Here is a 13,653-nt window from a genome sequence, read left to right as displayed (position 1 = left end):
AGAAAGCACATGAAATTACCTCCAGTGCTGGCTTGCAATAATGTCCTTTTGTTCTCAGATAGTCTCCAGTTGACAGCTATCAAGGTTGTTCTAATTTGTGTCAAACGGGCCATCTACAGGGAACATTTTGGAATGGGGAAGGTTCAGGAGATAGAAAAAAAAGTAATGAATATAAAGTGTAAATGCCATAGTAAAGTAATAGAGACATACAATAACAGCAAGGGAAATTTGACCTTCTGGCCAGAAACTCGATCGTGAACCAATTGGAGAACTTGAGAAAATTGGATCAGCCTCAATAGTCACAGAGTAAACATGGGAAGTACAATCCAGTCTTATTAAACATAATGCACACTTAATGCATAATTTTATTGCAGCCAATTTCATGCTAGTGCTTTAAATGAAGCTAGGTTTTCTTCCACTGCACCAGTCCACTACCATTAGTGCCTCTTAAGAGAACAGCAAGGCCAGTAAACTGTCACTGGGCTGATCTCTTCCTCGGCCCATACTTTCTGCTTCAGAGATTCACCCGGCTCCCATGGCGTGTACTGAGATCTTGTCTCTATCCAGCACAGGGCTTTTGAAGCACTACATTCTTTTGGCAAGTTGTTTGCAATATGGGAATGTGATAGCATTTCCATTTTATGCCAGCATGTAACACAGTGAACTTCTGCTTTGATGGGATGTTTGAATCACAGACCCGGAAGTTGAGGTTCCTATTAGGAATAAATTCACTCTGGGGTAAGGGTAGCATCTTTGTGGCAATGAAGAAGGAGAAGAGAGAAGCAATGGAAGTCATAATACACTCCATCTCTGAGTCTTTGGGCTTATTTTTTCCCTGTCAATATTAATTTTGGAAAATATACCCTCCAATTGTTCTGGTTGCCTTCCTCTGGAGTCTGGTCTTCATATGTCTACAGAAAAATGGGATAAGGTGAGATCCCAAGGAAGATGAAAGATGCCAAGCTGAGTGCCTAACTTTGGAGTGTTTATTCGGTTGTTATTTTCACGTGTTTGCCTTTCTCCTGCTCCTCTCAGCCCCCATGCCTTCTATAAAACTAGGGTCATAATCATCTGTGAGCAGATGCAGGCTGGCAGTGGAAGGGCTTTGTGAACCTGAGAGTGATTTGAGTTTATTATTGCAACTAAAGAAAAACAGCCAGTGTGGCAGATGATGAGCAAGCCGAACTCTGTCAAAGCCATTATTCTTTCCATAACCTGATAGACATTCGATTTCTAAAGACATCAAAATATGCACGGGATAGATACTTAATTCTTCCACAGAATTCTGAGTTCTCCTCTCTAAAATCAAAATACAAATCACAATTTCAAACAGAAACAAAATTCAGGAAAATGTTTTCTGTCTGTTGTGGGAGGAGAGCAAATTAAAGCCCATGAAGGCATTCGTGACAGACGGTCTTCACAGATCTCTGGGGCTCTTTAAATCCCATACGACGCTGTACTTTTCCATTGAACAACTCACTCCCCACAGGACTCCCTTGAAAGTACTGTTCTGCCAGAAGCCATGAAGAGTTCTGGTACTGGGGTGTGTGGTAACCTCAGAAGGGGTGCTCCTGGGTGGCCACGGGAGATCCAGAAAGGAAATTACTGATCTGCGTTCAGAATTCTGGGTTCATTGGGATTTCAAAGAACATCTATAGAGGGAAGGAACTATTTCCAGAGGGGTTTGGTAGGAAGCCAAGCCAGAGTTTTCTATGGTTTTAAAACCTACCCATGTTGTAAAGAGACCAGTGATTCAGTTGTCTATCTTGTTATGTCTATTGAAAAACATAAACGACATGAACAGATGCCATTCAGCACAGGATAGAGTCGGACATTGTGTCACTGGGGAAAATCGAATTTGGGGAAGTCAAAGTAGTCACAGGCAACAAAGTCCCCCTGCCTCCAATACAATATTATGCACTATTATTATTTATTTATTTTTTATTAATTTTAAGTTCCCAATGTATATGGTTATTTTCTCAGATCGAAATGTGTTTAGACAGAGACTTACGTTAGTTTTTGTAAGTATGACAAAACACCCAATGAAAACAACTTAAGGGAAAAACGTATTTTTCATTATGCCTTTGGTTTGCATTTTTGTATTTCTTTATGGTGGGGGTCTCATGTACCCTAGGCTAGTCTTGAACTCACTGTATAGTTGAGAATGACCTTGAATTCCTGACCTTTTTTTCCTCAACTGCTGGGAGAATAAGATTGTGCCACCATATCTTGAAGGAAAGAGTTTCTTCTAATTCACGGTCAGAGGCTGCCTGGTTCTGTCACTTTCAGTCTATGAGAGGAAGAAGATTATGCATGGCAGGGACACTTGCTAATGCATAGTGGCTCATTTCATGGTGGATAGGTGACAGAATAAGGGAAAAGCAGAGACAGGAAAGAGGAAGAAAGAGAAAGAGAGGGAGGGGTCATGGCCCAGATGATTGACTTCCTCCCTTAAGCCACACCTCCAATAGCCTATTCAACTTGGAACTCAGAGTATTAATTCACTAATAAAGTTAGTACTTTCATGATGTAATTTCCACAAGGCTTTTCAGCTGGCAACTATGTCTTTGATACATGAGTCTTTTCCACATTTGTATTCAAATCATGAGACTCATTGGTTGTCTAGCAATAGATATCAGCTAAACCCAGGACATAATTGACTGAGCCCGTGCCAAACATCAGGAATGCTGCTACACTGAAGAATTTGTACTCTATCCAGATGTGAAGTAGCACTATAAAAGATAAAGTACAATGCAAGTGTCAACATGAGATGAAATTCAGTCAGAGGAGCTCAGAAGAAAGGAAGGTCACTATAGCCCACTGAGAGAATAGTTTATTCTGTCTCAAGATTAGTTGTGATTATTTTGTTTTAAGCTGATGATAATCTTTGAAACCCTTTTCAGATCTGAACCGCAATTTAAAAATGCCTGTCCCGCACATTCTGTGTTGTCTTGGATACATGAGCCATCTATCCACATGTATATTATCTGTGGTACAGAAACTAATGCTGAGTATGCAGATAATGACACTGTAGCTGATGAGGGCGGTATAAGATACCCTTCACCCCGACCCTGGACATCTTATGGTGAACTGAAAGGACCCAGCGAATCTGGAACAACCCCAATCATCATTGTCAAGACACCAACTTCTCTGGTCACTTTCATCATGTTTTTGTATTCTTGGACCATTGTTCTGATCACATTACTCTTCCTCCACTTCACCCCTAGTTACAGTTTTCATTCCTTTTCCTTTATATTTCTAAATCAAGGTATAATTCACATAGCATATGAATGATATATGAAGCCATTTCCAGGTATATAGCTTAGTGGGTTTAATAGACACTTGAAATTGTACAACTGGAACCATTAGCATCATTTAATTCCAGAACTTTTTCTCTCATGGACCCTTCTTTACTCCCAAAGTCCATATGATTTAGTGATCACACCCTACATACTCCATTATTATCCAGCCCTAGAGGTCCATGAATCTACACTATCTCTATGGATTTGTTTATTTTGAATATTTGTTTAATTAAAATGATATTGTTTTAGTTTCTTTTCTCTTGATGTGGTAAAACACACTAACAAAGGCAAATTAAGAGGTAAAAGTTTATTTTAGCTCACTGGTCCAGGTTACAGTCCATTATGCTGGGAAGTCAAGCCCTGGGTGTCCTGAAACTGACTGGGAAGACTAAGCTGGCCTTGAACTCAGAGATCTGCCTGCCTCTGCTTCCCTAGTGCGGGGATTAAATGCATGAGCCGCCATAGCAAGCTCAGCTGACTTTCTCTACTCCTGTCCTTACTTAGGGAATGGTGCCATCCGTAGTGAGCAGATCTTTCCATCTCAGTTAATGTAGTAAAAAGAATCCCTATAGATTCAGAGGCCTGTTTTCTACATGTTTCTAGATTTGGTCAAGTTGATATTTAACAATAACCATCACAAATATAATACATGAAATTTTCTGTGTGGTTCTGTTAGTAAGTGTGAGATTTCCAAGGCTCATCTATGTAGTAGTATGAATAAGTATTTATTATTTCTATGTGGTTGAATAACATGTAGTTCATTTCTGTTATCCATTCACCAGGAGATAATCTTTTGGCTTCTACTTTAGGCGGTTACTAGTTATTACATCTGTTGTGTAGCTGTTACTTCTGCAACCCCTTAAAGCTAAGGAAGTAAACAAAGCTCAGGAAGCTCCTGATGCTTATTAGATCCACAGACCACCCTCCAAAGTTGTATTGACTAAAACAACTGTTGAGTAGAGAGAAGAGGCTTTCTGATTGGCCAGCCTGCTCCAGTGATGTACTTTCCTTGAATTGCCACTCATTATGGAGTAAGATATTCAGTGATGCAGTTGTCTTTGGTGATGAGTCATCCATATACCTATAATCTTCTCTCTCATGTTCCTGTAGACAATCCTAATAAACCCACTGGTTCACTAAGCTAGACTTGGTGGAATAATTTCTTTGGTTTGTGGTTCAAATCTCCCCCCAGAAAAGCCACACAGTACTGGTGAAATACTTGTTTGTAAGCTTTCATGTTCACCAGGAGAAGCCTACTCATTCCTTATAAAAGTATCTTGTATCTATGGATCAAATCATTATATTTTTGGTTACCATACATATATTCACCTTGAGACTCTCAAAAAAGATACCCTGCCATTCTTGATGTTGGAATAAGGAACCTAGCATCCAGTTAAGTAACGTTGATAATTGTGTTTCTCTGCAAGATAGGAGATGAGTAAACAAATGGTAAATGTTCAGCAAAGGAAATCACCCACATAAATAAGTCACATTTTTGTTTTCATTTGTGTATTCTCACAAACTAAGAGTGTGTTTCAGGTAGAATCTGACAGGCAGCAAACATCTCAGTGAGAAATAAAGTATTGTATAGATGTGGTAAGGAACGATGTTGTTTTGTAGAGTTGTGTCTTCTTTACTTATTTCATAGAGATAGCTAAGAAGACAAAGCAGGAAGGTGATTTCTCCACAGACAGCATCAATGGTCAAAGAAGACAGTTACTCACAAACTAAACAACCTGACCATCATACGGATGAAATCTGCAGATGGAGTGTTACCTTATTTGTTCATTTTAATATTATAATTCTAAAAATGTTTATCTGTTACAATTATCTTTCTATAATTTTAATACAAAGATTCGTGAGAAAAAAGGTATAGTCAAGACTTTACCTGTTCTGTATGGCCGGCATCCCAAGGTATTCTGGAAAGAAGAAGCCTTCAAGAAGCAAGAAAATTCCGTGTTGCTGATTCAGTACAGTTTATCCATCCTTCTGTATTCCAGAAAAATACAATTATCCAAGTTAGTTAACTAGATGCAGGTTTCCTTGTTCCCTCATCTAATATGGCAGATTATCTTTCTCCAGAGTCTCTGGGTGAAGGTGTGTATGTTAATCACAACCTATAGGGAAAGAGTAGTCTTCAACAAATATTCAAATATATTGACAAATATGGTTGCTCACACATACATTTAAACAGATGCATTGCTGTGTCCCTGGACTTTGGGATGGGGAAGATTTTAAGGACCTTAAAGAAAAACTAATCATGATTTCACAGGATGGTACTCTGAACTGGAGAAGCAAGAAGGGAAGACAAAGCTATTCTCAAACAGACGCTTTCAGTGCAAGCTTGTGGAAGAGTCTGAGATAGGGAAGTCCGGAGTAAAGAAAGTTAAAGCAAGGCAGAAGAAAGAGCATGAACCAAAGGAAGCATGAAAAGGCATTGCAGAGACAGTCCGTCTATATGTGTTCAGAGTGCTGAAGAGCACAAAGAAGGTTAGAAGTGGTGAATAAGTGTGACTGGAGAAATCACAGCCTAGTCATGGTTGCCACCACAGTTCAATCATGTTTCTGCTTTTATACCCTTATGCTGTGTCACTTTTTTATATCTGTGGCAAAACACCATGATCAAGGCAACTGCTAGAAGGAAGAATTCATCTGAGGATTAGGGTTCCAGAAGGTTAGGGTCTATAACGACGGGAACTGCATGCCACATGCAGACATGGAGTTGAAATCTGAGAGCTGAGGACTCGTATCTCAACCACAAACAAGAAACAAAGAGAACAGACTGGGAATAGTACATGACTTTGAAGCCTCAAATGTCACCACCAGTGTGGTATTTCCTCCTGTAAGGCCATACCTTCTAATCCTCCCCAAACAGTGTCACCAACTTAGGACAAAGTCTTAGAATGCTATCGCCCATGGGAACATCGTCATTCGTATTACACCTTTCTCACATGTGTCTGTCACTCATGATGTTTAGGGTTCCTTCACCATCTTTTAAATTTATTCACCCAAGATTAGGAACCACTTAAGTTCCAAAACTTATGTGCTTACGTTTAAAACCTGCTCATTTTATCTATAACATTTAAGCAATTAGCAAATTCTTTTTGGCAATTCCCTTACTGGCCCTCCATTCTCTTTCTTCTTTTATGATTTTTCCTCCTCTGAGGTCGGGATTTTGATGTGCCTTACAATTTGCTCATGTTGTATATGAGTTTTCAAAATTCATGTAATAATGAACACTTATTTAAAAACCCAAAGCAAACAAACAAACAATGTTCTGCCTCCAGCCCACACTGTTAGCACCAATTCTAAGTTGGTTCGAGGCTCAGCTCCCACTTTTCCTGTCAACTCTTCCCCATATTGGGAGCTTTTCTACAACAAACACACACACACACACACACCACTCTAATACATTCAGTGACTCTCATTGTTCAAGGATCAGTTTTGACCACTCAAGAACCCGTTGCTGCCTATGTTTTTCTTTTTAAAGCTATTAATGTGTTTATTTGACATACCAAATACTGAGTTTCACACATGGATATTACTGACTTCACATATATTTGTCCCCTTAGTATTCTCTCTTGCCCCACTGCCAGTTTCTGCCAGTCCACAACCTTCCTCCCAACAGTTTCCCTTAGTTTCACACATACACATTTACTTATCTGTGTGTGGTTATACTTTTTATTTAGTCTTCCCTCAAATATTACATCATGATTGCAGTTTCCCTTTCCTCCCAGTCCTTACTCCCATGGCCTCCTCCCCCAAGATCCACTTCTCTGTTTTCCTTCAGAAACGGCATACCTCACAACCAAAAATGGCATATCAAATTTTAGTAAGACTAAGCAATACCCTTATTTTAAGGCTGGATGAGGCCACCCAGTAGGAAGAAAAGGATCCCCAAAATGGGCAAGAGAGTCAGAGACAGCCCCTGCTCTCACTGTCAGGTGTCCCAGAAGAACGCCAAGCCATATAACTGTAACATATATGCAGAGAAGCTAGCTCAGACCCATACAGTCTCCCCGATTCAGTCTCTGTGAGCCCTAATGAGCCACAGTGAGTTGATTCTGTCAGCTGATTTTTGTGTTGTCCTTGACTCCTCTAGCTCATTTTATCCTCCCTCATCCCCTTCCATAGGATTCCCTGATCACCATCTAATGTTTGGCTGTGGGTCTCTGCATCTGTTCCCATAAGCTGCTGGATGAACCTTCTCTGATGATGATTATGCCAGGCTTCAGTCTACAGAGTAGAGTATCACTACGAATCATTTCACTGACTCTTTTGCTGGTCATTTTTTGGCTCTATCCTAGGTCTCTGGGCTATTCAGCCTCTGGTTTCTGGTCCTCCATGCAACGTCAGGCATGGGCTCCCTCTTCTGGCATGGATCTCAAATTGGGTCAGTCATTGGTTGGCTACTCCTACAAGTCCTGTTTCACCTTTACCCCAGAACATCTTGCAGGTAGGACAAATTGTAGGTTGGAAGGTTTGTGGCTGGGTTGATGTCACATTTTCTCCACTGGAAGCTTGCCTAGTTATAGAAGATGGCTTGCTCGGTTTCCATGTCCCTCATTACTTCGAGTCTTACTTGGTCACTGTTGTAGATTCCTGGGAGTTTCCAATGCACTAAAGTTCTACCTTATGCCAGAAATGCTCCCCAATTCCAGCCATCTATCCCACTCCCAGTGCTCTTTCCCTCCACACCCCCAACTATTTACATCTCCACCCACCCTCAGTTCACCCTCAAATTCTATTCTATTTCCCATTCCAGGGGAGAGTCATGCATCCCACCTTAATCTTCCCTTGTTACTTAGCCTCTCTAGGTCTGTAGACTGTAGCATGATTATCTTTTACTTTACAGCCAATATCCACGTATAAGTGAGTAGTGTGTGTGTGTGTGTGTGTGTGTGTGTGTGTTTTAAATAAGATTCTTTATATGAGAGGAAGCATGCAGTGTTTTTTATTCTGAATCTGGCTTATTTTACTTAACATGATGCTCTCCGGTTATATGTTCCTCATATAATGGCTTATGATTGAACAAAACTTCAAAGTAGAGAGGCATGCCACAATTTTCATTATCCTGTCCTTTGTTAATGGATATTTAGGCTTGTTCCATATTTTGGATATTGGGATTAGTAATATAATAAATGCAGATATGAGATATCTCTGTAGCATGCTAACTTCGATTCCTTTAGGTCTATATTTATGAGCGATCTACACTGGATTTATAACCATTTCACATTTAATTTTTTGTGTCTTTGTGTTTTAAGTCTTGTGTTTCCCAGGGCTCAAGCTTTATTGTTGACTGTAGCTTTGGGATGGCCTCTATGATTTCTTTTCTCCTGTCCTGGTTGTCTGCTCACTAACAAATAACACTTTTAGTGCATCATTGCTCATGGGATATTATCCAGTGCCTCATGATGGCAGTCAAGTTTTCCATGATTTTATTCAGGGTTCTCTGTCCACATCATCCTTTTTTCTTATATATTTCTTTTCCACCATGTCTTTTTCAGATGACTTAAAAACTCATTGTTTATCCAAGTAAATATCTCTGCTCATGTGAAACATGCATACATGTACCTATGTACATACATATATACTTATATAAACCAGGTAACAGACTTGTAGCAGGCACAGAAACCCTTAAGAATGATGGCGAACTTTTCTGGATGTGGCCAAGCAGAAGGTGCCATAAGAATGTTGACATTTGCCACAACAAGGACCAAAACATTCAGCACAAGGAGTCCAAGAGCCAAGCCATCTACCCAAGGTTGCTGGCCAGATAAACGAACTCCACCTTCAATCAGGTTGTGCTGAAGAGGTTCTTTATGTATTGCAATGTCCCTGTCCTAGATGATCTGAAAGATGGAGCTTCCTGTCCAAAAGAACAAACCATCTGCGGTTATGGAGACAGTTCCAGATGCTGTGTGGATTTTGGAAGTACCCAAGCTGAAGGTGTGTGCCCAGTGGGTAAGCAACCAAGTGAGCAAGCAGAAGTTGCATCCTCAAGGCTTCTGTGGGAGTAAGATACTCAACTTTGACCAGATAGCCCTGGATTTTCCCAAGAGCCATGGTACTATACCATTGCATGTTCCTCAAAAGGGCCAAGAGGTGTATCAGCAATTTGGCAAGGCCCCAGGAACCCCACAACCCCACACCACACCCTATGTTCTCTCTAAGAGCCAGAAGTTTGAGCATGTCAGAGGCAGAAGGGCCAGATGTGGCCACAAAAACTAACCATAGATCTTAGTCTTATTGTTTAAAAAAGCTATGGATGTTGGAAAAAATAAAAAAAGTCAACAATGGGGGTGAACTGAATATGGATCTCCATGATATGAGCTTACCAAAAACTAAGTGTATAATCGTGGTTGGAGTGGAGAGCAGTAAATCATGCGTTCATTCAGCAATTACCGAGTCTTCTCCTGTTTGCTGTCTGCTTTTGATATGTTACAATTCCAGTCTTTTTGAGGTGTCACGTCTTTTGAGAAAGTAGACAATAGACATATTGATAAGAATAGGGATTCATTTTAGACTGTGAAAAGATCCAAGAGTAGAGAACAAGGAGATGACTGAGAAAGACCTGACTGAACAGGAGGTGTAAGAGAAGGCTTCTCTAGGGAACTGTCTGAGAGTGGAAGGGTAGACCCAGAGTGTGAGAGGAAAACAAATCCAGGCAGAAGGATGAGCATGACAAAAGCCATGTGAGAGAGCTTAGATATTTAGAAGGTTTAATGAGCATTATAAAATGTGAATTTAGTGAATTATTACCCTTTATTTCAGGATGCTCAATATGACCACAATATGGTGTAAACATTCCATCCTCCTTTGCAAGTAATCTGTTTGAATTATTATAGACTGGGGTTTTATTGGAATGTTATAAAAAGAAGTGTACTTGTAAAAGGAAAGTGGAGGTGACATCTTGGAAAGAACAAAATACCAAAAAGAAGGAAAGAAAGCCAACAGCTCAGAAGGACTTGCTGTGATATAGTCACTGTGTTTAGAAAAAACACATCCTTTTCCCATGCAGTCTGTCTCATGATCCTACATGGTAGGTTTTCATTCTATTAGACCGAAATTGAGATTGATTGAGGTTTAGTAAGTGGCATAATTAATAAATGATAGGGCCAGCTCTAATTCTGTCTAGTGGGTGACAGTGCCCTTCAACTACCCACTGTCACAAGATCACTATTTTAAGCTCTCGAAGACTGTCAGTGGTTGGGAGGACAAGGCCCCATTACTCATAACAAAAAGACTAAAGGCAGGGAGTGTGTTTAGGGGTCTAAAACTTTATTTGAAATGGCATCTACAGAGATAGTAGAATTAGGAGCTCCATCAGGAAGGAGACAGATCAAGCACATAGACCAAACAACAACAGTCAGCACACACTGACCTAAATGTGAGTCTAGACACACTGGAGAGTTAAGGAGCTTGGAGGACCTCAAGGAGTGAGAAGTTACAGTGGCGGTTACCTCTTGGCTCCCTTGGACCCTGCCTGAACCTATTCATGTTACTGTTTCTAGATGACAGAAGGTCATTCTTGAAGTTCTGGAGGCTACTAATGTCTTCAGTCAAAGTCCTAATGAATTTAGTGTTTTGTGAGGATCAAGTTCTCGGATCACAGATGCTCCTTTCTCCCTGTGATTTCACTTGGTAGAAAGAAGATAAAGTTTTAATGGACCCTAATCTGCAGGGCATTGATTTCACTCAGGAGGGCAGGTTCTCATGAATGGGTCAGCCCTACCACAACCCAAACTCTCCCAATATCATCATACTAGGAATTAGGAATTCTTTTCTGTCTGTCTAATTTTTAAATGTGTGTCTGTGTCTGTACACATGTGCATTCGTGTGATTCATGTGCATGAGTGTAGGTGTTATGGTGCACATGTGAAGGTCAGATGACAATACTGGGTATTGGTTCTCATTATCTCATTTGAAGTAGGATGTGGTTTTTGGCTGTATATTTCAGGCTAGCTGGTCCACAAGACTCCCAAGAGTTATCCAGTTTTTATCTCCCATCTCATCACAGGAGTGCTAATACTGTAGACTTGCATGCAATTTAGTCCAGGTTTTGAGTTGCAAGGGTTCAAATCCAGATCCTCATGCTTTAATAATGATTGCTTTACCTGTGGAGCCGTCTCCTGAGTCCTGGGAGCTAGGAATTTAACACATCAACTTATGAGGTGATACCAACAGATAGACCATAATAGACCTGAAAATGCAAAACTACGACTGACAGGTAGGCATTGCTGCTGCTTGATGCCACTGTTCCTGGGTAGCACAGTTGCAAAACCAAAACCTGATCACTATTACCCAGGTCATCTGTTCCAGAAGTTTCTCTGGGAGTCTCTGAAGTTCTCAGATTGGAATTGATACCTGAAACTTTCTGGCTTTTGTGCATGTCAATGTAATAATAGTTAGAGGACATCTAAGAGCCAGGATATTGTTTCCACCTACTGTGATACCTTTGTCTTATACCTCACCTATGATGTGTCAGACACTGTTCTACAAGAACTCTGTCTCTGAATGCATTTAATTCTCAAGAGACCTTGAGTAGATACTACTGTCAGCATCAGTTATGGATGGTTTGTGGTGCATAAGTACTGAAAAATTTCACAGTAGTTTATAGCTAGAGTCTATACCCATGCAGTCCATTACAGAGTTGAAGTTCATAGCCTTATGCTCTTTCTTAGGCATCCTGCTCTGGAAGAGCGGTAGACATCACTTAAAGACAAAAGAGCCTGACTTTTGTACGACTGCCCTGGTCTGTCACCCTACTTCCTAGCTCTTCTTAGCCTCTTCCCTTCAAAGCTTTCATGGTACATTTTCTGCTGCCCATACCAGGCTTACTGGCCTGGAAACTTCTGGGGATTTTTCTCTGTGTCTCCAATCTCACTGTAGGAGTGGTGGGATGTGAGTGGCTAGTGAGTTCTGAGATTTTGAATCCATGGCCAGTGACTCTTCTCCCTTGATACCCATCTAATTCCTGTGCACCCTTGTCCACCTATCCTTGAACTCCCAGACATCCCCCATATCTTCGGCCAGCTTTGTTTTGACCACAGTTATACTGTGGTCCTATAGTTAAACTTTTGTGTGGCACCTGATGCTTTTATTTCATAGCTCTACTGGCAACTTCTGTGAAATAACTAATTCCTCCGCAAAGACATTTGTTCCTTGTTCCTTCACACAGGCATCATACTCCTGGGGATCTCTGAATGCAGCCTTGGACAAGCCTATAACTATAAAAAGTCTAGCGAACATATTGACTGGATGTTTCTACCCTGGCAGCCTGGGTCTCAGCTACCCAGGAGAAAGGAGAGCTTGAAGCATCCTGTAGAGACACACCTATGCTCTGCAGGGCCATATGGCTAAAAGTTCTATCAGGAGGACCTGGTGGACAGCAGCCCACCAGCTTTAGGTTCTGGAGAAGATACTTGTCAGAATTTTGTAGTAGAGAACCAGCTTTCCAGGTCTAATGATAAAGTCAGTTGTGCCATTCCATCCCTGAGAGTCCTTAAGTGACTTCCCTGAAGCTGCACAACACAGGTGTCCTGCCACCACCCAGAGAAAGTAACTCCTCCATGGGGAGTCATCACATTGTAAGGAAATAGCAGCAGAAAATGGGCAGTAACGTTTTCTTGGGTCTGGGTTTGAGTTTTTTGTGTGTAACTGAAAATAAAGGTGTTTTCACACACGGGGAATGAGGAGAGAGACTACAGCTTTCCCCAGGTCCTTCAGTGATGAGCACTGCAAGGCCACACTTCTTATTCTGAGGGTCCCACCCTCTTCAGGGTGGTCTCCCACCCTCTTCATTGCCAGGGGCTTTTATCCTTCTTTATCAATTATCAGCACAAAGGAAGGCTGACCCTTGTGGAAAGGAGAACACGAGTCAAGTGCTGTGTACTCCTGACTTCCACTTGAAAGAATCGTAATGAGAAAAATAGAAAACTTTCACACTGCTTTGGATTCCACAAAACTGTTCCGTAAGAATTGTTTCTTTTCTTTGACCAAAGCATTATGTAACTCAGAGGACATAATTTCTGCCTTTTTGCTAATGACACTGAAATTGGTGGCTGTGACATGCCCAGTGTCTCATGGATAAAAGAGTTTCTGGGACTTGGACCCTCTATGAAGTACAGTTATGTTTCCATAATTGCATGCCATGAAATGGAGTCCAGTGTGAGGTACACATCTTTAAGTGACATTAGCTGGTTTTATCCATAGAGAGGTAAATACAAACTGGGCCTCTGGATTTGTATGTATAAGCCACAACTGAGGCATTAAAATGGATTATTTCTCAAAACTAATTTATTAAAGAACTATTTATTCATGGTAATTGTTGCAGTAAAATTATAAAAAG

General features: G+C 40.8%; 1 pseudogene; it reads left to right on the top strand.

Moving 5' to 3' along the window:
• Positions 1-8,965: 8,965 nt before the first annotated feature.
• On the top strand, positions 8,966-9,533 carry Rpl18-ps2 (ribosomal protein L18, pseudogene 2; annotated as a pseudogene).
• Positions 9,534-13,653: the final 4,120 nt, after the last annotated feature.

The sequence above is a fragment of the Rattus norvegicus genome, chromosome 5, assembly GCF_036323735.1.
Source record: "Rattus norvegicus strain BN/NHsdMcwi chromosome 5, GRCr8, whole genome shotgun sequence".
Classification (NCBI taxonomy): Eukaryota; Metazoa; Chordata; class Mammalia; order Rodentia; family Muridae; genus Rattus; species Rattus norvegicus.
The sequence above is the reverse complement of the archived record's forward strand: the minus strand, read 5'-3'. Positions and strand labels throughout refer to the sequence as shown.